We start from the raw sequence: 23868 nt of genomic DNA on the forward strand, positions 1-23868 counted from the left end.
CCTTCCTGTCTATGTTATGAGGGCGTCCATTTGTGTGGCAAGCAGGAGGAAGATAAAGCAGTCATGTATCTTCCAGGTGGCTGAGAAAAGGAGGGGACAGACAGGAGCATGGTCTCCATGCTGATGGAAATCCTGCCCTTCCCCTTGTTGGGGGCTGCAGGGGCCTGGGCAAGATTTGCTGGGAGACACTGTGAGTCTGAACCTGAGCCTGACAGCAAGGATCAGTGCTGCAAGGGCCCGTAGATAGGGTGACAGAAGTCCCTGCTTCACTATGTTTTACCCAACCACATTGAATTTTCTCTAGTTTAGAAAGTTAATTATTCTAATAGCTTAATGTGAACTAGCGATAATTTCCAGTTGTTCTAGGAATGCTAGGGTTTCAGTGTGCATATAAGCTGTGTTATGATGCGGTCTGTAGTCTAGCGGTGTAGCCTGGAAAAAGGGAAACAGTGAATTCTGCAGTACTCTTGAATGGCTCATATATTTTGAATTAGCAGAAATCTGAATTCAGAATAAAGTGCGCCCCTGTTTATTTTTCCTACAGATTGAGGCAAAAATGGAAGTAGCAATTCAAAATTCACTTTTGGTGCAACTATTTTGAAGTCAGTTAAAGCAGAAGAACGTGTCAGTGTTCTCTTTTTCTTTAACAGAGTAAAACTAGCTTTGGAGATTGCTGGGAGTTTTCGCTAACTTATGTGAATTCTTACTGTTACCCTGCACGTACACAGCTTTGAGACCATTACTAAGTCCCACTTGTCTATGGTCTTCTAACTGTCCTTTTGATGACATGCTCTAAATCAGTAGGTGACTGGCCTTTCTGGGATCAGCCTATTGGAAACTGAGTACTGGGTAAAGCTTTCTGTAGCAGAAATCCATGGGGTAATTTATATAATCTAAGAAATGATATACAAAAACTATGTTACAATTCTGGAGATTGAAGTTAATTCCATTAAGAGAATACTACTCCAAATCAGGCATTATGCCTTAGACTTAATTTGCTATATAAACTGCTAGACTTAGTTTGTTATCCTTTAGGACTTAGTTTGCTCGCTAGTCCTTGTCTTTTTGCTTTGTTTTGTTTTTCACTTTTCCATCTCCCATTTGTGTATATAATAAGGCATAGGGGTTTGTTAATAGTGCATTCTTAATAATTTGAGATTTAAATTGATTCATGCAGACAGTTCATAGCATAAGACTAGCAAGAGTGGATGACATAGAGCAGTAGTGCTTTATCAGCCTAAAATGACAGTGCAGGAGGTCTTCACCAAGGCAGACGTTACCTATATGATTAGTACAGTGTTTAGTGCCTGATGGGTGCAGGCACTTTCTGCTCTGTGTTCCTGTCTGGCAGCACAGTAACAGCTCGGGCATTCTGAGAATGCAAGATACGGTAGGCAGGACGAAAGGGATCTTGGTTTATGGAAATGGTGTTCAGATGCTCCACTGGAGACTAAGACAGAGCCTTCACCAAAGAAATTTGATTCATCTCTTATGTTTTTATATGACATGGTACTTTATAGGAAGTAGAGGTGGAAGACCACTTAGGCTGTCTACTCTGTACAATCCTGACAGTGCAATTTTTTGCATAAAATGCCTGCTTTAACTTTCTCACATGATGAACCCTCCATTAGTTGCATTTCATTAACATGCACAAGAGAAATGTAAAACCCCAATAGAGTCCTCATGTGCTTGTGACAAATGTCTCTATATTGATCACTGTGTCCAAAAACAATGAGAACTTTAGCTCAGGACTTTGATTAATACACCGCCCAGCTTTTCTTTTTACTAGGTTAGCATAATCATTACAGTCTGAAAGTGCGTTAGCACTCAGAGTATCCTTCTGTAGCGGTCAAGGAATTAATTTCTCAGAGTAAGGAGACAATTCTTTGCTAAGAATTTTGTAAGTTTGGTTATTAAAGGAGCTCGCTTGTGCTGAGGCTGCACTAGAGCTTGGCCAAGCAACAGGAGTAAATCTATGGGTCAGTGATTTACATCTCTGGAGAATGGTAGATAATCATCTCTCTCATTCACATATGGATTTGAGCTGTTTAATCTGGAGGGGGGCATGAACAGGGCAGGAGAAGAAAAACAGTCAGACTCTTTCCTCTGTTCTGCGCGCCTGTGGCTGTGTGGATTTGCTTCTGTTTCCGTTGAAGGAGAGTTGTCACCGGCTTCAGTGGGAGCAGGACTGGGCTTTGGCAAAGTAAGTCCTTGATCCAAGCAAGCAGTAAATTGCAAATGTAGTATAATTGGACAAAGGATATTACAGCGAGGTCAGAAGACCTGGGGATGACAGAGATATTCTATGACAAAAATGGAGACCTGATTGCTACTGATGGTTTTTGGTCTTTTTCAGAACTTAGTCTTCACTTTGTGAAGGCCAGAGCATTACATAATTTAAGCAAAATTTAGTGTCGCCCAGTCTCTCCAAAAGAGATGCAATATTAAAAACAGTGATAAGCCAGTCTGTAAATTAAAATGCATTCATTAGATCTTACACTGCTGAGCATGCAAATTAAATGCCTCCATATCCGTATGCAGCTCTGTGGGTATGAAGACAGTTGAACTTCCAAGAAGGAGTAAGTCTCACTCCAAGAAGGAGTAAGTCTCACTAAGGCCTGTATCTGTTTGGGGAGAGAGATGTGCTTACAGAGCTCAAGAGCAAGTCAATGGAATCTCACGATCTGCTGAAGTGAGTATGTCAGAGGAAAAAATAACCACATAGAATTGATACATTTTGTTTCATGAAATTCTGCATTTAAATTTTCCCACTGTGTTTTGTGCTATTTCATACCTGGTCATTTTGCTGCATGTAAACATGTCTGTGTGGAGGAACACAGAGGAAAAAGGGAAAGAGGTAGAGGATAGGTGTCTATAATATGAGGAAGGTTATTTTTTATTTTGAAAATAACTTCAATCGAAATAGCGTCTTTCATCACAGCTCTGCTATCCTCACTTCATTCTAAATTTAAACTTGAGTTTCCCTGACATGGCTTTGCCCATTTACATGTCTTTAGGGAAAGGAAAAACTTGAGTCTTGTGTTTGCTTTCCAGTGTTTCACAAATCTTTATTGTAGGAACAAGAATTGCACAGATGAGTAGTATTCTGACATCCTTCTGTTGACTGATGCCAGAGGCAATCAAGGGGCTACTCATCATAAGAAAGATGGCATCATCCCTCTACACATGGTTATGTGCTGTAAGAAATACTGTAGGTTTTACTGGATTATACTCATTGGTTCAGTTTTCCATATCTGCTGAATTTGCTGCACTGGAAGAATTTTGATGGGTGATTGAACATGTCTTCCCTAGGGGCCCTGTGTGGCCCTACTGAGAATGAAGGAAATTTTCTAGCTAACTTTTTCTCCTGAAACATGACTTTGGGAGATATCCCAAACATAATGGTTGTCGAACCAGATATTTGGCTTTGTTAAGCCACCTTCCCTTTTTTTAATACAACAAAAAGAGTTTAAGGGGGAATGTGTTGGACCAGACCAAGAGTATCATGGAAGATAAAAAGAGGATGACTATGTGTGTGCATAGTCCCACTCTGATCTCAGTGGAACTACAAATGTTTCCAGAATACAAACAATGACACTAGAGAAATGAGACCAAAGAGGAATAAGAGCATATGGTTTAATTTGTGGCTCTATGAGTTGAGGAGCAGTCTCATACCTCTGAGCAGGAGTGTGGCAAGCTGTTAAACACTCATTCTCTCATGGAGTCTTCATTGTCGTTTGCATGAAAGAGGAACAGCCTTATGCACTGGGCAAAGCCTTGAAGATACAACGCTTTTAAAAAGCATGCCATTGTAAGTTGGAATGAATGACTGGAAACCAAGGAAGAAATAATTGGAAGTTTCACATTTCTAGGCCTTGAAACGTTGGGAGCGGTAGTATGGCAAACGTGATGGCTTGCACAGCATTGCGGATAGGTCCGACGCTACTTTGTGTTCTTCCATCCTCATCTGCCTTTAACATACGACTTGCATACAATCGTTATCAGTGCTGTAAAGATGTGTGGTTATAAATGCACATGCTCTAACCCTGTGTGAGCCTAAGCTTTCATTTGCACAGTCTATCTTTAGGGCACGCTTCCTTTCACTTAGCATAAATTACCATACATTTATCATTAGTTAACAAGTTACTAACATTAATATAAACAAATATATGGCACATTTCTTCATGAAGGTTGCCTTTTAAATCATTTAGGGGATGCGGCAAGCAGCTTTTACATATTTTATTTTTAATAGGTGTGCTTTATTTGTTTTCCACATATGTGTATTTCAAGGTGAAAAAACTTAACTTGCTAGTGATTTTTGTCTGCTAGCTCCAGATCTATTAAGAATAGGATTAGGAGGCAAAAAACAAACAAGGAAAAGTTTTCATTATACATTAGAAGATGATATTCATTTTAGCTGACTTTTGTGGAATACTTCAGTCTTTGTTGTTATTGCTAGGTTTGTTTTTTTGCTGGATTTGTGGTGCATCCATGCTACAAATGGAGGTGTGATTGTAGCATGGATAGATATAGCTAAATAGGCCTTCACCTAGCTGATGTAGGCACCAATATCTGTGAAACTTCAGCTTTTGTAAAGCTGCTACGGTATATGTTGAAGCCATTAGTTCATGAGTTTACTGCTTCTGGCAGAGTGAGGTATTAGTGAGATGGAGGCAGTACACTTGCCTTTATTTTTCCATTTATTTCTCTGTGAGGCTGAGGGAGAATGTCCCCCCGACACACACGATTTGTCTTAGTTCCACCTTGAGACGATTTTTCTCTGGATTTCCTTTCCTTTAGGGGTCCTTTGAGAAGGGGTAGTTGCTCTGAAGTCATTTGCAATATTATCTGGGTTGTGGAATTTCTGCAGAGCAGATTCAGGTCTTTTCCTTCTACAGCTTTGCCCATCTGTGTATCATGCGTATTTCTTTCTTAAAAAGAAAATCCCTTCTAACAGCTGGGATCATTCATGCATGAGCACAGGATTTCTTCCCGTTTTACCAAAGGCTATCATGAATACCCTACTCTCAAAGACTGGAAGATGTTGTGCAGTAATGCTGATAGATAAGATTAAAAGTATGATTGTACTCTCTGCACATGAAGCTGTGATGCTGTGGTAGCATGTGATGCTATAGTAGCATCATTGGTCTCATGATATTTGGTGCTTTCCAGAAGTTATGGATTTACCTAAAAATCCCACTTTCACTTCTTAAAAAACTTCACATTTCTGTGGTTGTGGAGGCAATCCTGAACATGTTTGAATCTTTCAGGTTTATACCTGAAGACAAATAAAAAGGAATCCTTAATGTTTCCATGTGAGTTATTGCAATTACTGCTTTCTGAGACAGAAGAAAAACAAACTGAAATTATAGCTTTGAGAGGTATTAACTCTTAAGCCTGTAAGTGCAGACTGAAACGTTAGAGCTGCAATTGCTTTGTTTATGATTTTTTGTTTGGTGTTTTGGGGGGTAGAAGGATGCAAGAAGGACAATGAGAGCCTATGTTGACAGTTTATTTTTCTGCAATGTTGATTGGGACAACAGCATTTATTATAATACCTTCAGCAGCCTCACTTAAAGGATCTTGTAAGAATGCAAAGCCGGATTATACTGTTTAACTACTGGCTTTACTTCTGATCTGTGTAGACAAGAAGCATTGTGAAAGATACCTGCAAACTTGAAATTACAGACTGTACATATATTTACTCCAAGCATATATTTCCTTTTCAGGATCACCTAATAGCGTTTCTCAGTTTGTGTAGAATGCTTTACTGCTGTTAAAGATAAAAATATCACTGGAGTGATGCTGAGGACTTGGTTCTAATATCCTACCTGCTTCTGCTTCCCTGATTTGGATCTTTATCTGCATTTAGATCATTCTTATGCCTCTGATGCAGATAAGAGTAAGAGCTGCATGAGACCCAAGTAAGCTATAGAAGAATCAAGAAGACCACATCTTTCATATTGGTCATGCATAAAGATGGCTATCTCCTTCCCTCCCTCCACAAATTTTCAGTGAGATGCCAGTCCTTCTCTAAAAAAACAAGCATGGCAAAACCAAACCACCACTACACAGATGCATTTTAACTGCATTCTACAGGTACCTTGTGCTCCAGTCAGTCAGCTTCACTCGCTGAAGCTTTCACATCAGGCTCGTTTTTTAATTTTAATAGTATTTCTAAGACATGCTAACAGTGCAAGAGTATATTATGACAAAATTTGAAAAAGCAATTTATTCTCTCTTGGCACCTATGTCTTTCCAGGTTATGAGAGAATGATATAACTGAAGTTTTTATCTAATACCAGCTCCTTTTTTTTTTTTTTTCTGGAGAAGAATTGCTAGAGCCAGAGCTAATGGATGACTGATTAAAGAAGAGTAGTACAACATTTGTGCAAAAAACATTTTTTGCTTTTAAGTACCTTTATCTGAAAAAGATAGCTTCATAGTGGGGCATAGCTGAAGATGTGATCTCTAGGATGGTAAAGCTATTCTAATATGTAGTTGTTCTTTTTTTTCCCACTTGCTTATTCTAAAGCACTGAGGCAACTTACCTACTCTCCTTCAGTGTATGTTATTCTAATACATAGCCACTATGAAATAAACTTTACCACAAGTCTGTATTCTTCATTTCAAGATTATAAGGCTGACTGTAAAAATGCAGTATTGAAAAAGTACGTAGATGCCCAACATGAATATTAATTGTACCATTTGTTTTCCTTTGATACACCTCTGAATACCGCAAAACTGCGTTTTTTTTTCTGCTTCTATGTGTTTGAACAGTTAGATACTATCCTATGTGCTTAGCAGAAGTGTGATTTACCTTTTGGAGGAAAATAGGGGCAATGTAAGTGCCCTATATTAGCTTTGTTTTAAAATGTTTCCCTTAGTTGCCAAGATCAGTGCTTGAATATCTGTAAGATGTTAGAGATTATGAAAGGGGAAAAGTAGAAATACAAAAACTTGCTTGTATGAAATAATAGCATGCAGTTTATGATTTCTCTTTGAACAGGTTAATCAGCTGGTGATGAGACTGACAGAACTTTTCAAGACCAGCTGAAGATTTTCCGTTTGTCAGGTATCCACCACCAGTTCATCAGTCTGATACTTGGCATCTTTTCCCATGATAATTTTGGAATAGAGGACAGGTGAAAGCTTGGCAGATTCACTAGGGTTGGTAATTTCCAGGTATTTCAGTGAGGTTATGTATGCAGGCGGAGTATAATCTCTAAATTCTGCTCTCTGGACTAGTGTGATGCAGTATATGAATGTAAAGATGTATCGTAACAAGGTGGTACGTACATATTTTGGTATCTTGTGAGGGTAACCATTATCCAGAGCAATTGCTTATTTTAAGATCCTGAACTAGTCTTCTAGCATATTTGTCCTTGAGTCAGCCCACTGGGATTCTGGTAAAATAGCAGGACCTTTCTGGAATTGAATGTTGTATCTGAGCTTGTGCTCTGCTTGTCCTCTGCTGGGTAAACATTAATTGTTATTATTTGCAATATGTGTATAGTACTGTTAATTTATGCAGTGCTTTGCAAACATAGATAAGGCATGCCCTCAAACATTAGGAAGCTGCAGTTGAAATGAAACATGGCACAATTACAGGCAACTGCGGAAGGGTATAGGGGTATTAGGGAAAAGAAAGGGAACATTTTAAGTAGGAATTCAAAAAAGGTGTGAATTCTGGCTAATGGTCAGAATGGTCCTAGACTGATGTGTGAAATCTGTGAACGTAATATTATCTCTCACTCTATCTTAAAAGTTATGGAAGAAATTTTTGAAGTAAAGCTATGTAGAAATGATGGAAGTGCAAAAGGGCTATGCTCCATCTGAGTATTAAAGACACTCAGGTTAATTTTTTCTCCTTTAACTGATTGTTTAATATCTAATTTCATCCTGTGTAAACAATTGGCTTGGGGGTAGGGAAGAGGACCTCAGGTATTTACGTTTTGGTGTTGCTACCTATGTGAGTACAAGTGCACCTTAAGAGTCATTTTGCAGCATGTCTTTGCTCATACAATTTGGAGAGCATGTCTTGAAGTTCTAGAATTTTCGCATTTCATTTATGACTAACCCTATTATAACTTTAACTCTTTAAATGCTCTAAATAACTGCCAAAGTATTTTTGGGGAGGGAAAAAAAAGATTCTTTCTATTTACATATTTACTTTTATCTATTTTTGCGTATATCTTTCTAATCTGAATTTCCAGATCATACTGTCTATGAATAGCGTTCACTTTCATACCTGTGCTGACGCTGAAATTACTGACTTTTTACAGCTTTGTCTATGTAGTAAGTCCTCCAGACTGCTGAAGCTAATTGAGCTATGTCATGCTGGGGACTCTCAACGAGTATACTGAAATGTAAGGACATGGATGTGATATATATTATAGGTGTAAAATAGCCAGCAGAGAGTGGGAAATGGGAAATCTGCTAAGAAACAGAGATACTGAAGATTAAAAATATATAATCTGTGGCCAGGAAGTGAAAGCGAATATAAAATCACTTTTTCAGACAGTTCTGTGGAGAACCTTTCCATCATCTAGGTTTATCTCTGGGGCAAATGAGCTAATGGTCAGAGAAGACTTTTTTTGGAAATGGGAAACAGTCTCAGTGTCATAAAAGTCGAGTAAGATATGACCATTATTGCACACAAGGATCGAGTAAAAACCTTAGGAATTGCTGGACTTTATACCTGGCTTATGAGACAGTTGCCTGCTTTGTCTCCAGTTCTTGAAACTGAATGTGACACTTGTTTTAAAGAACTAACTGTGAAAGTGAAAAATACTTTAAAATGCCGTATTGTAAAGTACTGTAATAGTGCAAAGTAATGTTGTTACATTCTTACATTCTTTACTCCATCTGCTCACTCAAGGCGTTGAATTTTCTTGTCAATAATTCTGGGTCAGCGGAGATGTGGAAGAAACACTGCATATGAACCTTAATATTCTATTCTCAAGTAATTGTAACCCACTTTGCAGAGGTATGGGACTCCAACGCTTTCCGTACCTGAAGCCGTAATTTTACTTCTGGTGTATATTAGCAACCACATAGTAGCTTCTTTATTCTTTGCTGAGTGATAGAAGGATATTTTAATAACATCTGGCAAATTATTGTCATTTGCCTTTTTATATGATTAATAATAAGCTAAATAGACACATAGGTATAATACCTCTACTTCCTTTATGGGTTCTTGCATATGTGGTGTAATATGGAGATGGGATGGATTTGGAAAATAATATTCAATCAGTATAACTGGTTATGGTCAAAAACTCTAATATGAGCGCTTTAAAAACTTTTAAATGAAAGATTCTGTGTTTGGAATGTGAAATCAGTTTTGAATTTTACAGCCTCTGTTAATCTCTGTTGAAAATTGATGCTCATGCCAAAAAAACAAAGTTCTTCTGGTTCTTCTGCTGATTTTTTTCAAAAGCATTTCGCCTTGTAGCAAAGTGAAGTGATTATATGTACTTTGTTTGCGGTAAGTGTGTTTCTCACTTGGGGAAAGTACATTACAAAACAACAAATTGCTGTTGTCTGTGGGTTGGCTTTAGGTTTCAGTTTGTTTTGACTGAGGAGCAACATTATGAGAATGTAAGAACTATTCCAGATATTTTCAAAAATGTAGTCAGCAAATTCCAATGCTAGTGAATAGGGTCCTTGCAAATTAAACTGAACCAGGAGTTTATTAAATTAATTACTTAAAACTCTAAGAAGTGTCTTGGAAAGAACTAGGAGAGAGAAATTCAGAAGGAGCAGGAGTATCTTAAAAGTGCATTGCTTTAAAAGGGTCATAAAATATATTTCTGTCTTTTTCTGAAGGAACTGAAACAGATGAGAATAGCTAATTCTGAGCTGACTGAAGCTATTTTGCATCATAAACCTTAACTGACAATACAGAACTCCAGTGTTTCCCCAACTTCATCTTTTTCCTGGCTTTTGACCATCACAATTTACAGGCTGCGGCTGTGTGGCTTGCATAATGTGTTATGTAATTACATCATAGAATATGTGATATTAGCCAGAATCATTAATAAATAAGTTCAGTGTCAGATATTGTCTAGCTGATAACCTTGAATTCTGTATTGATTTCATTGCAAATACAAGAGGTATTTGTATTCCCAAACACACTTAATTATATAAATATTATTATTAATAATTATATTGATTTCAGCAGACTGCAATAAATCAGTATGTGTTAGACCATTTACAGGATTTTTTTTTTACGCCGTTTGGATGAAGTTTTACATTTATACGAGAAAAGCTTAACATTCCTAAGAAAACCTGGAAAAGACTATTTTAGGTGAATCTTCAAATTAGCTCAGTAGTGTTGATGTGGCTGGACTAGCACTCAGGGATGACATTTAAGTCCCAGTAACTTGTTATACGAGGCTTTTATCTATATGGACCACATGATTAGTCTGTGTGGTTTTCAGAAGTAAAGAAGTTAAAAAGGGAAGTGTTAGGGGAAGCTCGGTATCTCATGATCATCCTACAGAATGTATAGCTACCTGATTAGAAAACGATGAGTTGGAGATCTCTCATCATTAGAGTCTGACGAAGGCTTTCTAAAGGATCTTCATTAGAAGCACAAGGCTTCCTTTATCCAGTCGGTGATAATTTCACTGTTGTAGCTTGGAGAGAACCTGGATTGGAAGAATGAGTGTATGGCCTTTGAGACAAAAAGCTTGGAGTTACAATCTCAAGTGTGTTGCTGACTGCTTGCTTGACCAAGGAGAAGTGAATTTCTTGCCCAGTCATTCAGATCACTAGTAGAAATTTTATTTACTTAAATATTCATAAGCAGAGCTGTAAAGTTGTATTTATTCAACTTTGTTTACTCTTCAATACTTTTACAAAAATATAGTTTGCTTTATGCCTGTACTGATTTGTACTGAGATTTGTCTTGAAAAACCACTCCAATATGCTTTCCTTTCAGCCCCATTCCAGCAAGAAGTTATTTTCAGCAGCAGTAATGGAATTAGGATTGATATGTCTTGATTTGGAAATGCTGATTTGTTCTTGTTCCCACCCTTGTTCCTGTTCTTCCTAATGGCAAGAGCATCTGTGCTACCTGGCAGGATTTGTCTTACTGCATGACTTAGTTATTTGCATAGTAGTGGCTGATGGTCTCCCGCTAGGATGGAGGGAGATGAGCAAGGAATGTTTTGGAGACTGTCTCTTCCCCTTCTGTAGATTCTTCGATCTCATTTTGCTCTCTTTCTTTGTGGTGGCTTTTGACATGTTTCTTTGCTATACTGCTCCACAGCGGTAATCAAGGGGATCTCTGCTTCCGTATGGGCAACAGGAACAGCTCTTCCACATCACAAAAGGCTGCTTTACCGTTGTTTTCCCCTGTTATTCTGTAAGCCCAGCATTCTCAATGTTCCTTGAGTCTTTGTTAATCACAGGCCTGCCAAATCCAAGATTTAAAATATAACTGTGTAAGTATCAATGCTTTATTTTTGTTCTTAACTGTGTGCCAAAGGCCGGACTGAGGAGTTCAAACTGCCTACTTCACAGCATGCAGTTTCCCAGTATTTATTTAGTGCAAAGCTGCGGACCGTACAAAGTAATCCCAGTGCAATATCAACTCGCAAACAATTTTCTAAAGCATCTTTAATGTACAGTGTTACTGTACCCAGAGGTGTAGGAGAGCAGTATTAATGCAGGCATGATAGTTCTGAGTGTTCATGTGAGTCCTCAAGGAATAATAAACAGCTTGAAATAACAACCAACAAATTCTCCAGATGCTTTTTATCCATGTGCCGGCAACTGTGTTGATTCCAGATCAATGCAGGGTATTAAGACATTTATATGATTGAGCTAAAAAGCTGCCAGGTTGTATGAGCATCAGACTTGTATAAAATAGGAGAGGTGAGTAAAGCCAATTGTACTCTATCCATAAACTGCAGGAATGGAATTTCTTGGTAACATAAAAAATACTGTCAGTGGGAAGCTTTTGGTTTTAATTTAGTATGCGTACTGGGAAAGCAGAGGTATAAGTCACGTGATTACCTGATCCCAATATTGAGTATTTCATGGGTATAAAATGAGAGTCCTGACAGGAAAGCACAATTCATTCCTTACACAAGAGAAAGGCAAAGACTTATTTCGGAGGCAGTCCCACCAGAGCTCAGAGTATGCCTGTCATAACAGCTAGTCGTTTTGACTCCTTCATTCCTCGATAAGGAAAACCTGTATTTCTTGCTGTTACCCCGCTTTGACGTTGTGGAACTTCTCTTGGAAGCAGTGAATATATGGAGCACTTCTGTGACAATCAGGTGTCTTGGCTTGTGTCAGGGCATAAAACCTAGAAACTGATCTGAAGATGAAGTCGTCCTTTGGAGCCTTTCTTAATTGGCTGTGTGGAGATTTGGATCAGGCCATATTTTTTGATTGCATGCATCGAAACCACACGTAGTTGCATAAAATTGTGTTTCATCTAGCTTTCTTTGAAATCCTTTGATAATATGAAATTCCCATAGCACGATAGACCCAAATAAGATATTTACACAAAATCCTATCAAGTGAAACTACTGAGTCCTGTTCAGGTCTTGTAGCCAACGAGACTTTAAGATGAGAAGCATTATACAGAAAGCTCAAAGTGACAAAATCTTTGCAGAGTCCTCAGATCTTGAAGTGTGAATGAGAAAACCGGAACATGAAGCAACTTCCTCAGTGGTATTTTTTTTGCGTCCCCCTGAATTTGCGGGTCGTTTTTGGCAAGCCAGTGGTATGCATTCTGAATTAAAAAATGAATGTGATCACAATCTAATGTAGAAGAGGATCCGTGTGGGAATGTGCTCTGAAATCTAAGCAAATATCTTCAAGACTTGAGTTTTCTCTGCAGCAATAGTATTTTCATAAATCTGAAATATTTTCAGGAGTTCACTGCTTAACATGGATTCAGTTCCAGCTAAGGAAGTGTCAAGGCAGTGGCTTGCAGAAAAGAGTAAGGAAGGGCTAGAGCCACCCATCAGCACCAACCAGTGCAGAGCGTGCTGGTCCCATTTGCGTAGCATCCCTTGTGGTAACCTCTCTTGCAAATCTATCCAGAAGTGCTGCAGGCCTTTTGGGCCCTAAGCGCTTTAGTAAAGTGCTGAAAAGTTTTTCAGATACCTGCTGCATTTTCCTGAAGATGTTGCTGTAGCTTTGTGTGCTTAGCAATTTAAAACGTTGCCTAGATATCTTTCGGAAAATGGCTTTAGGTAGCTCTTGGACAAAGCATATTTGCTCTTGCATGAGTAAATATGGAGGCTTCCACTTTTTCCTTAAGTCATTAACTGTATTTCAGAATATTCAGGCAATTTCTGGGTACTCACAAAAGTGATCTTAAGTGTTTGAATTTCATGAATGTTTCAAGTGAAATCACATTATTTGTTAGTTGTCACCTGCTATTCCTCTTTTTTAGAAGTTTATCAGCAAATAGGAGATCTAAAAGTACGTCTGTGATTTGGTTGACCTAATTTCATTTTTAATTGTTTTCCCAGTTGCAGTCCAAATGAGGTAATGTTCATCAATAATAATAGAAGACAAGTAAGGATAGAGACTTTATTTTTCTGGCTTTTATGCCCCAATCCTGAACAATGGAAGATATTTTTAAAAGTGGATGTTAGCTTTTTCAGAACTCCAAGGCTTTTCCGTCATTTTAAAATAAACCACTTCTTCACAGAAGTTTTGCCTACACAGCTTCAGCTCGATATCACACAAGGAAAACCTTTCTAAATATCTTCACCATCACCTTTTGGAGCCTATTTCTGCTGCCTTCCTTCTGTGACAGTTTAACTCGCATGAGTAATCTTTTTGGCTTAAATTGAATGCTGTCAGGATTAATAGCTGTTTGAGTAAAGTAGAGATGATTTTTACGTTTATGATCCCTCTTTTTGAAAATTGAGCTGTTAGAAACTTTTTCTTCTTAAATATTTTTCCAGTGCCCCTTACACTATTCAAGTTACCTAGTGTGACATACAATTCATTACAACCCAATTATAAGGCTCATTAGGTAGATGCTGGCATTTTGGTTACTAAGTTATGAAGCATTTTCATGTATTACCTATAGTATTGTTAAAAGCAGAATGGTACAGTGAAACCAAATATGCTCTTAACTGTCTTGTATGTTATAAAACCATGGATCTGTGCCAAGACACTGTTTTATGTAACCTGTATAAAAATCTTCCTGGGCTACGTTCATGGCTGAAACACACAATGGGAGAACTGTACTTTGGAGGTGATAATGAAGTCAGAGCACCTTTGACGGATTGCCACTGCATGCTGGCTTATGGTAGGTTTTATCCTTTTCATCTCTTGAATTTTTCCAGCATGTAGAAAGTATATTTATCTACCTGTGCACCTCTAAATATGCTCCAGCTCTTGCTTTCTTTGTGAATTAGCCTTGGTTTCCACAGTAGAGTGCTAGGAACAGCAGAATCTGTGACAGGGACTCAAACTTCCGAAGTGCTCTGCACAGCTAACAGCAATTTGTCCCATTTCAAGCAGTCAGAGCGAGTTTCCCACCTGGTATGGTGTTTACCAGCATTCAGGAGCTTCTTTGCCTAGGGCATCATTAAAGCAAACTGCAGCTGATCATTTTCAAGACTGAATCTGCTGCTGTGAGGGTGCTTCCATGTATGAGGTTTGGAAACTGGGTTAGCTTTTGGGTTTAATTACTCCTTTCTGAAACTGGGTTTTTCTCTTGGTTCAGTAAGTGTATGTGCTTGTAAATGTTGTAGGTACTTCCAGCGTGTGCTAATCAGTGCAGTTTATGTGCACACTGGCTTATCCTGCAGTGCCCGTTATGTTGTGGTATCCCTTTATTGTTAGTTAAATGGAGGCAAAAGAAACCTGAGATAAAGGTTTTTCCTCATCCTGTTGTTTCTTTGGAGATTTTTTTCAGGACCTCCCAGTCCTACCTTTAATTCTCCTTCTAGGGTACCTTTCAGTTGCAGACTCTTTCAAACAACTCAGAGGAGCTCCCGATATCTGGTTATGTCAGCTAGGGCAGGCTGAGCATCCGTGAACTCCCCCAGCTAGCTAGTCCGAGTAGAGATAGTGGGGGTGGGGGGTAGCACTGAGGGGCGATGGAGATCTGCTGTATGGGGAAAGGCAATCGAGTAGGTAGGTAAATAATCATGCTGACACTTCAATAGAAATAATCTCGCATCTCTGTGTGATGATCCCACTATAAACACTTTTTCTACTGTCTTTGATAGATGTGGGGCATGAACAGTTTGTAGTATACTGCACATGTCATTTCAAATGCTGTAGCTAGTGCTTAGCTCCTTCCTGGTGAACTCTTCTTGTTCTGGTCATATGAGTAAGGACTGCAGATCTGCACAATTTCATGGCTCCCATGTTTCACTCCCCGGTGAAGTAAGTATAAAATGTAGCTAACATTTCAGCTTTCGTCTGAATTCTACAGTGTGCCCTTTAATCCAATGAAATTCAGTAATCCTGTATCTTGCTACTATATAGTAACTTCTGTCTCATCATTATGAAGGCATAATTTATTTAGATTGTATGTCCTTTACACAGAGACATAGATTTTCTCTACTAAATGTTTGCATCTTGATGGTTCGGCTTATCATAAAGTAACAGATCAAAATAACAACTCTGAAGTGTTTGTAAATAGATTGTGTGATAGGCACAATCCGGGTTATGAGTGAACGCCCATGAGAAGTATATCAGGGAGAGATCAGAGTCCTGCTTCTGTTCTGTAGGTGAAACCTGTTGCCCAGGTTGACATGGGAAAGTGTACTTTGATTGCCTGTGACGTGTAGGCTCTTGAGGTAAAGAGAGGACTTGCATCAGTCTAGCATGCTTCATCCACTTGTGCAAAGTTGAAAGGTCTGTAATACCTAAAAGAGAGGAAAACACCACTGAACTGTGAAGAAATCAGAATAGACTGGGACCTTACTTGTCAAGTGTCCTAGCTGACATCCATTGAACTACTCACAACGTAGTTCCCTACCTCGTGAGAGTAATGGGCACAATCTGATTCTAATTAAGAGCTGCTTTTCCAGCCTAAGGCAAAAAGTGTGCTTACTTCTTAGTAAACCACAGTCATTTATTCCTAGGAGTGTATTGACCATGTTTTACTTATTCCCCTGACGTTCTGTCAAAGTGAGATGAAAAGTGTTGTATTTGTGTTTTACTCCCCTCCTCAGTGGCCAAGGTAACAAATCTTCTGTAGTCTATCAATGCCTGCGTCCTCTCCCTTACTCAGAGACACTAAGCAAGATAAATGGTGCAACGTAATGGCTGGTAGCAACTGCAGTCACCATTGGTCTAAATGGGCCAGGCGGCTCCTGGAGTTACACGCTATTGTCCTGCAGATCCTCTTTCAGCTGGACTTGACTTTGAACTTTTGATGCTTAGGCTGGAGCCCTACTCCCACAAATCTCAAATTAAGTGAAGTCTTTTATAACATCTTTTCTTGCGTGGTCATTTCTCGTTGCTTCCTATGTTAGAAGATAATGGACACTGTAAATTCTCCTATAAGATCACCTGTGTCAGTAAGAAACTGTGCCCCAGAAAATTAAATTGTTCTGCTGTGTTAAATGTTCAGATTTCAAGCTACAGAAAGCTTCTGAGTAAAAGCTACTCAGCACATAGTTTCTCTATTAGCAAAGTGCTGTATACACTAAATTATCTTGTGTGGCTGCCTCCTCTTTAGATAAGCACATAAATGAGACCTGCTGAATGTACTCTTTTCCAGGTGGTAATTCAAACTGGTTGTTACGCAGCAGTTGAAATTTTAAAGTGGACATTATTCACATGAATAGGAGTAGTTACCACACACTCACACCTTGATCAGGAAAGCAATACTGTCAAGAAAGGTGGAAATTCCAACAGCACCTTTGAAATTTCTTGCAGAACTGGCCAATATAATGTTTTCAGAGGAAGATTAAAATGATATAGGTGGGACATTTGTTATTCTTCCAACTGATTGTGATACATTTGCCTTCTTTAGTTCTTTTCATTTAAATTTTACTTACGTGTAAAAATAGGTACTACACATTAGCAAATGCTGTTCTGCTCTCGGTAAGATCATTTCCATTCCTGTTTCTGGTATGCACCATAGTATTTATTTTCTTGAGTAGGATATATGTGACCTTCAGCTATGAGTACTGTAAATAGAAATTTACTATCCATTTATTTTTCCCATTAATTTTAATTGGGGTATAGCAATACATAGCTTGATTTTTATTTTGTTTTCCTTTAACTTTATTAATAGAAATATTATATGGCTTCATTGCTGGTATAAGCACATGCTACTCCAACAAATTGCTGCAACTTTGTCATTAAGGAATCACTTTTACCCTCTGTCTTTGACTGCTGTTATGCATGCTCTTAATATCTGTCCACTGGAAGTTGGTCAGAGACCAAAAAATTCACGTAGGCTGCTGAACACAGGATAACGTCTTTACATAAACTTAATCCCATGATGGTACTGTGGCGAGCTAACTGGTCTGTGCTATAAAAGACTGAGAATCATTAAGAAGTACATGAAGGGATGATGTTAATTGAGCTGTATTTTGGTCAAGAAACACTATGCATGAGACAAAGCCCCCATGGTTTGTAGCTTTACTTACAATCTTTGTCTTCAAATATTACTCATGTTTAGTTCACTGACTTCTGGGTGCAGAAGGAGGTCATCCTAGTTAGGGTTGAATCAAAGAGGAGTTATTCGTTTCTGGATCTTGACTGTGTTTGGCCGTAGTTTCAGGTTGAGATCAAAACTATTGTAGAATTGCTTTGACGAAAATAGAATTCCTTATCTTGTCTTGAGATGCTAAGATCCAACATGTGGCAATCATAGGAAAATTCTGTTGCGTGGAGCTGCACTCAAATCAGAATATAAGTTATAAACATAGTTTAAGAGGTGGAGAAATAGGCTCCTGAGTAGGTTCATGGAACACTGTCATCTCTGAGGTTCTGCTTGTCTGATTTTGATATTTGCCTCCTTTATGCCAAGTAATCTTTACTGAGTCAGTGGATTCACTCTTGGCCTCATTTGAAAAAATTTAAACACAGTCAAGCTTAATTGCACCAAAATCTCCTCTCACTAAAGGCAGAGGCAGGACATTTAGCTTTAGAAACTGTATAATTAATGGAGCTGTACTTTGTTTTACTTTTAACAATCTGTACTAACAAAATCAGACTATATAGAAAATATAGAATAACAACAGCACTTTCTTCTCCAATACAAAGTGATAATTTGGATATTGATATAATACTATGCATTACTTAGCGCATTTATGATGGGAGCATTTGTGTATGCATATATACATACTCATGCAACCCAAGAAGTTGATGCTTAGCAAATCTACAGTGCTCACTAAAGTTAAAATGTATCTGACATTCATCTTATTGATATATCTTAAGAAATTAATTTTAAGGATAACGTAAATACTTCTCCAGTACCTTACTGTAGCCTTTTAGTTGTCTGTCACTCCGGAACTGATGGGCATTAAGGAGTATTAGAACCTCTCCTGTCCAGTGTTTGAGCCCTCTATTACTAATACCAGAAGGTGCGCAGTGCCTAAGATTTCAGCTCTTAAATCTTTCCTGATGAAGCCAAATATCTTTACAACTCACATCAGAGCTTCTACTAGTAGCAAAAATGCTGCAATTTTCCAGTTGTTCTCCTGATGAAACCGTAGTAGGACTAATTAAAAATGATCATTATTCTAGCACTAGTGTAGGATTCAGGGAGATAGTACTATAGCTGTTCTCTTTAAAGAGCTTATTTGCTCCAAGTAAGACTTTGGAGATTGTAACTGAACCACAAAGCATAGTCAAGTACCTCTTCTAGTCCTTTCTCCTCTCAACAAGCTTGTGAGAATTTTTGGTCTTTGCTTTTTTATGCTTCCCCTTAAGTAATGTGACACCTCTCCCACAAAGGTCTCAATCAGCTGGCACACCGATTAAGCTAATTGGCAACATATTTGATACACTCTCTAATTACAGCTGCAGTAATTTCCAGAGAACAGCCTTTCTGCGATTTTTCTTCAAGCAAAAAATGAAAAACCAACAAAACCCCCACAACTCTTAACTATTCCCTAGTGGGACTGATAAAAGCCTTTCAGGAGGATTTGGTATGGAGAGTCCCTGATTTTCTGTGTTGCTGTGGCCTGTTGCTCTGCAGTACTATTTACGTGTTTCAGTGGGAGGTAGACACTTTGGAGAATTTTCTCATAGTTTTCTGTGGAGTAGCTCTGGGCAAAAGGTTGTGTCAGAAAAGGCATCATTGGAAGGCATGGTAGTCTGAATAATGTAAGAGCATAAGAGTTTATGGAAGGCCCTCACAAACTAGTTGAATCTAGATCAGCCTTGGCGTTTTGTGAAGTCATGCAATTAGCCAACAATCCTCTGGTGTGGGTTCTAATTAAAACACAGGCTTTCTTCCTCGATCTTTATTTAAAGAGCAGCTCCTGATACCTGGTGACCTCACTGCTAACAATACCTTTGAAAGGACAGTGTGTTATGTAAAAGCTGCAAATCCTATTTAAAAAGAAGTTAAGTTGTTTATTGTCTCTTTTGGGGTCAGAGGGTAGCAAAGAGCCAGGAGAAGTCTCAGGCTTTAAATCAAGGTATTTACAATGAATGGTAGTATAGCACTTGCTATTATAGAAAAGGGCTGGATTATATTAGCCTATGAATGAGACTGACATTTTTATTGCTTTCAATTTAAGTGGGTGGAAAAAAAGAAGGGTACTATTTTTTAACTTCATTTTTCCTGCTGACTGTTGGGTTTTAGTGCATGACCCCTCTGTACTTAGTATAACTCTTGAGTTGCCTTGGCTTAATTTTAGTCAGTCTTCAAGTGCAGTTACCAGATCTAGTCGTCTTACGAAGCAGAAGCAGTAATTTGTTGCCTTGGGCCTTGTGACTAGAAGGGAATAATGCTTAGGCAGAGACACACATATAGAAAGGAAGACCAATGACTTCTAACACTGTGGAAATGTCAGACAATGACCTTTAAAAAGACTGAAAGAAACCAGAGGGCATGGGCCCTAAGGGATGTTTCTGCATGAGCAAGGGTGGGAACTGACTGTATTTGTATCTAGGAAAGAAGGTGATATATTGCTGCCTTCAGTTATGCTGGCTATGGAATTACTTTACTACTGAAAATGCATATTTCTAAGTAGAGATCACATTGTGCTCTGTTAAGTAAGCGGGAGAAAGTAGAGCTAAAACTAAGTGTATATTTTGGTTCTGCCTCCTTTTATGTATAAATAGTTTGAATCATTTTGGCCAGGATTGACACTTTAAAAAAGTGCAAGGAATAGAACACTGTGCTTATGGTGGTCTGACGCCCCATATCTCCTTTCCACGTGGTCAAAGAAGTGCTACTGCTTTGCACTCCTAAGAATTCAGGTAAGGGTTTTGAAACACTTCATAAACATAATAACGGACTCTGGTCATTCATTGTACTTGCACTGTGGAAAATCATATGTTGCAGGAAATGATTCTGGTATTGCTTGCTGCCAGGGTAGACAGGTTTTATAGGTGATCTTAATTTAGGCTTTTTACAGGAGACAACATAGTGGCCATGTCCTGTGGGTTCTGTTGCATTCAGAGCATTTCTACAGCTACTGGAGCAGGTACTGTGTTGACACACTGACCTAAAATCTGTAATTAACATGATAAATGAGATTTTGGTTTCACACCACATATGAAATACGTGCATACACCAGGAAAGTCTTCTCGAAGTTTTGTTCCATGCTAGACAGGCAAGTGCTGGTAGTAGAAATTGCAAAGGACAGCACGTTCCCCTGCAAGTATCCGGTCATCCTGTTACTTAGAATTGGTCTGTGAACCCTGATATAGTCACAATGCAAAATAATAGGGAATTTTAAGTGGTTTAGGGAAACAACAGACAGCAAAATAGTATTAAAAACATGCTGTGCTGCTCTCGGTAGAAATATTTACTTTTTAATTTGTATTGCAATAACATCTTGAAGTCCCAGACAGGTTTTAGCTTTTCTTGTGCTGAGGGGGAACTGCATGCATGTGCATCAGAGAGATTATACCAACCCTGAAAGGTTCTAGCTGTATAACCAAGCCAACTATATAACTTTTTTTGCACAGTATCCATTTGCACTGCTAATTCTTATGGGATGAACCTTTTACTGGGAACACTTCTGCTACTTCTGCATGGTAAATGAGGTATCCTTTCTCCACCTATTGTAAACATACCTTCCCAAAATCTTACCAGTGAAGCTGATCTGTCTTCATCAGGTTGCATAGTAAGATCTCAAAATTATTTAGGATATGTCAAGCTCTTTACTTTCAGTGGCTGTGTTGTCGTTAATACTACTTGCTATTTGTACAATTTAAAGCCCTCAGGTCTTAAAATTTATATGTGGCACCTCTGTCAACCATATGTAATTTGGAGGAACACTTTTAATATATCATTTTAATACTTTTGTTTTCCTTCACTTTCAGTGGTTTGTCTTGGGTGATTTATTCCTGGGTATTTCCTAAAGTGTCAGACATCGAATGTTTGCATACTTTTGTGATTTGGTTGAGCAACTGGAACCATTTTTCCATGACTTGGGAGGGGTTCTTAAACATTTGTAAACCACATGCATAAATACAAAAAGAAGCGTGTCTTAATTTGTAAACCAAGGAATAGTAACATAAATTAGATTACTTAAATAATCTAATCAGTACCGTTCTCTTTTGTCTTAATCTTATGTTTGTTGTCTTGCAAATACAGTTTTAATCCTTATCTTTGTTGTATAACAGTATTAACCGTTGATAGTGATTTGTAGAATCATGGAAACTAGACCTAGAAGTGTTTGTTAAATTTTTTTATTCTCTCCGTCCAATGATTTGATTACTATCCAAATAAGACAATGAGCAGAGGTTGGCTTGCTCAGGAGTGCTTTCATTTGAATGGCTGATGTGAAGCTTTACATGATCTGTCTTTAAAACACATTTACTAGGTTAAAAAAGTTGATGCCTCATTTACATGCCAATTCAGTAGGAAGGCTGTGGATTGAAAGGAAGACAGAGTAGCTTTCCTGTTAAAGTAATATTTAAAAAGTAAGATGAAGGTTGAGAATAAAGGTTAGAGGTTTTGCATTCCAAACATGTTCTGGTTTTAAAATTTATTCTTTTTAACTTTTAACTTGAGGTTTTATTAGAATTCTTCTCAGCTTCTTTTCTGTGCAGGTGGGGAGGGAAAAAAAATTTCACTTTGGATTGACCTGAGAGAATTGTTTTTGTTTTTTAATCAGTTTAGCTAGCCGGCTGAAAAATCAATTATTCACACAGCTCTAGAGTGGAATACACTAAACTGCAGCATCAGTTCTAGAAATTAGCCCTACTGAATAAAACCCAGTGGCCTATGCATCTTCCAAGTGCAACCTAAATCGAGTAATGCCCTTCTGCTGATTTTCTGCTTATAAACAAATGTTAGTGTCTGTCTTGCTTTACCTAGCAGATACTGCTCTTTTTTCTCTAGGCATTCACTTAGAGAACTTCATCTTTTAATCAGTTATTTACAAGCAGTGATGTGCAGTATCAGTCAATTATACAACTGTATAATCAACTCAGTACGGACATAAGCAACTTAATAAGTTTGTCTATATTAGTATTTCCTCTTAACTGCACACAAATGTGGGTACTGAAAATGAATTAAACTATCTCAGATGCGCATATGGATTCACGAGTGCAAATGCGTACTGTAAAACTAGTAGGAAAAATTGTTTTGAATGCTCAGAGAACCAGGCTCTGAGAGCTAGCTGCCACAGGGACTGGAATTTGTACAATTTATAAATGTAAAGATCTGCTTGGCAGAATGTGTGTCTTTAATTTGTTTTAAATAAAGGATTGTTGTTGTTTGTAGGCTTTCTGTTGTATGTTTTTCATCAGTGCTTCTGAAATCTTTTGTTCAAAGCTTCTCAGTGGGACTAGAATGCAAAACTATTGATGCCCAAGTAGCAGGGATTTTTAAGTGTCCAAGGTAATTGCAGGGTAGGGAAAATAATCTGAGCTCTCAGTGCTGCTTGTGCAGCTCCCCTGCAGTGTTTATTGCTGCTGAATGTCAAACATCTTCCACATTCTCCAGGAGGAACTTTCCTGCAATTAAATAGCAAGAGTCCTGGGCTCCAAGTCTTATGGCATCCTCCTCGAAGGGTTCGGGTTGTGACACCAAGGTAGAACACTCCAATTTCTAGGCAGGCTTCAAGAAAACAAGGTAGTTAGCTGAAGCAGATTTTAATTTGACCTTTAGAATCTGCAAGGAGATTTGAAACTGGCTTAAAATCAGCAGAACAAACTCCCAAAGAAGTGCTAAAGAAAACATTGGAGATTTTTGTCAGGCAGAAAAAAAGAGTTATAGTTTATCTTTCTATTTTTAGGTGTTTACAGAATGTCAAATGCCTTAACATCTGTATCCGTATCACCTTAAATAGAAACTAGTTTTAAACAGGCATGAAAAAAGAGGGAAAGAGGACTATTTTAAAATGTGGAATCAATTTCTGAGTAAGACTGTGGAGAGACTTACATGAGCTAAGAACTTCCCCTAGATTTGATTAAATGAATTCCATTAGATTCATTTAGATGAGTCCCTGAGACCCATATGTGCCTTTTGGAGGCTACCTGTATAGAAGTAAGTGTTTTGGAGCTATAAAATGATAACTTCAGTCATTCTTAACTCAACTACTAGGTCTACTACACTTTTGATAAAATTGAGAGAAGTAGCAAACTGCTTTATTTCCTGAAGAATAGGAAAAATTTGAAGATGTAGTAATATACTATGTATCTGTAAAATGTATGTAACGAGGCAAAATCTTTTGTTGCAGAATAAACTGTTGAATCACAAACTGATTTTTAAAAAAAAAAAAA

General features: G+C 38.1%; 1 protein-coding gene across 4 annotated transcripts in view; it reads left to right on the forward strand.

Moving 5' to 3' along the window:
- The window catches only part of TMEM132D (transmembrane protein 132D), a 275079-nt gene that overhangs the window by 27058 nt on the left and 224153 nt on the right, over positions 1–23868 (forward strand). The window contains exon 2 of one of the 4 annotated variants that reach the window (XM_068910686.1): positions 7010–7075. The exons of the other annotated variants lie outside the window; for them this stretch is intronic. The gene's annotated coding sequence lies outside the window, so the exon portion shown is untranslated. The remainder of the gene's footprint in view (positions 1–7009; positions 7076–23868) is intronic. 4 annotated transcript variants of the gene reach the window in all.

The sequence above is a fragment of the Struthio camelus genome, chromosome 17 (genome assembly GCF_040807025.1).
Source record: "Struthio camelus isolate bStrCam1 chromosome 17, bStrCam1.hap1, whole genome shotgun sequence".
Taxonomy (NCBI): domain Eukaryota; kingdom Metazoa; phylum Chordata; class Aves; order Struthioniformes; family Struthionidae; genus Struthio; species Struthio camelus.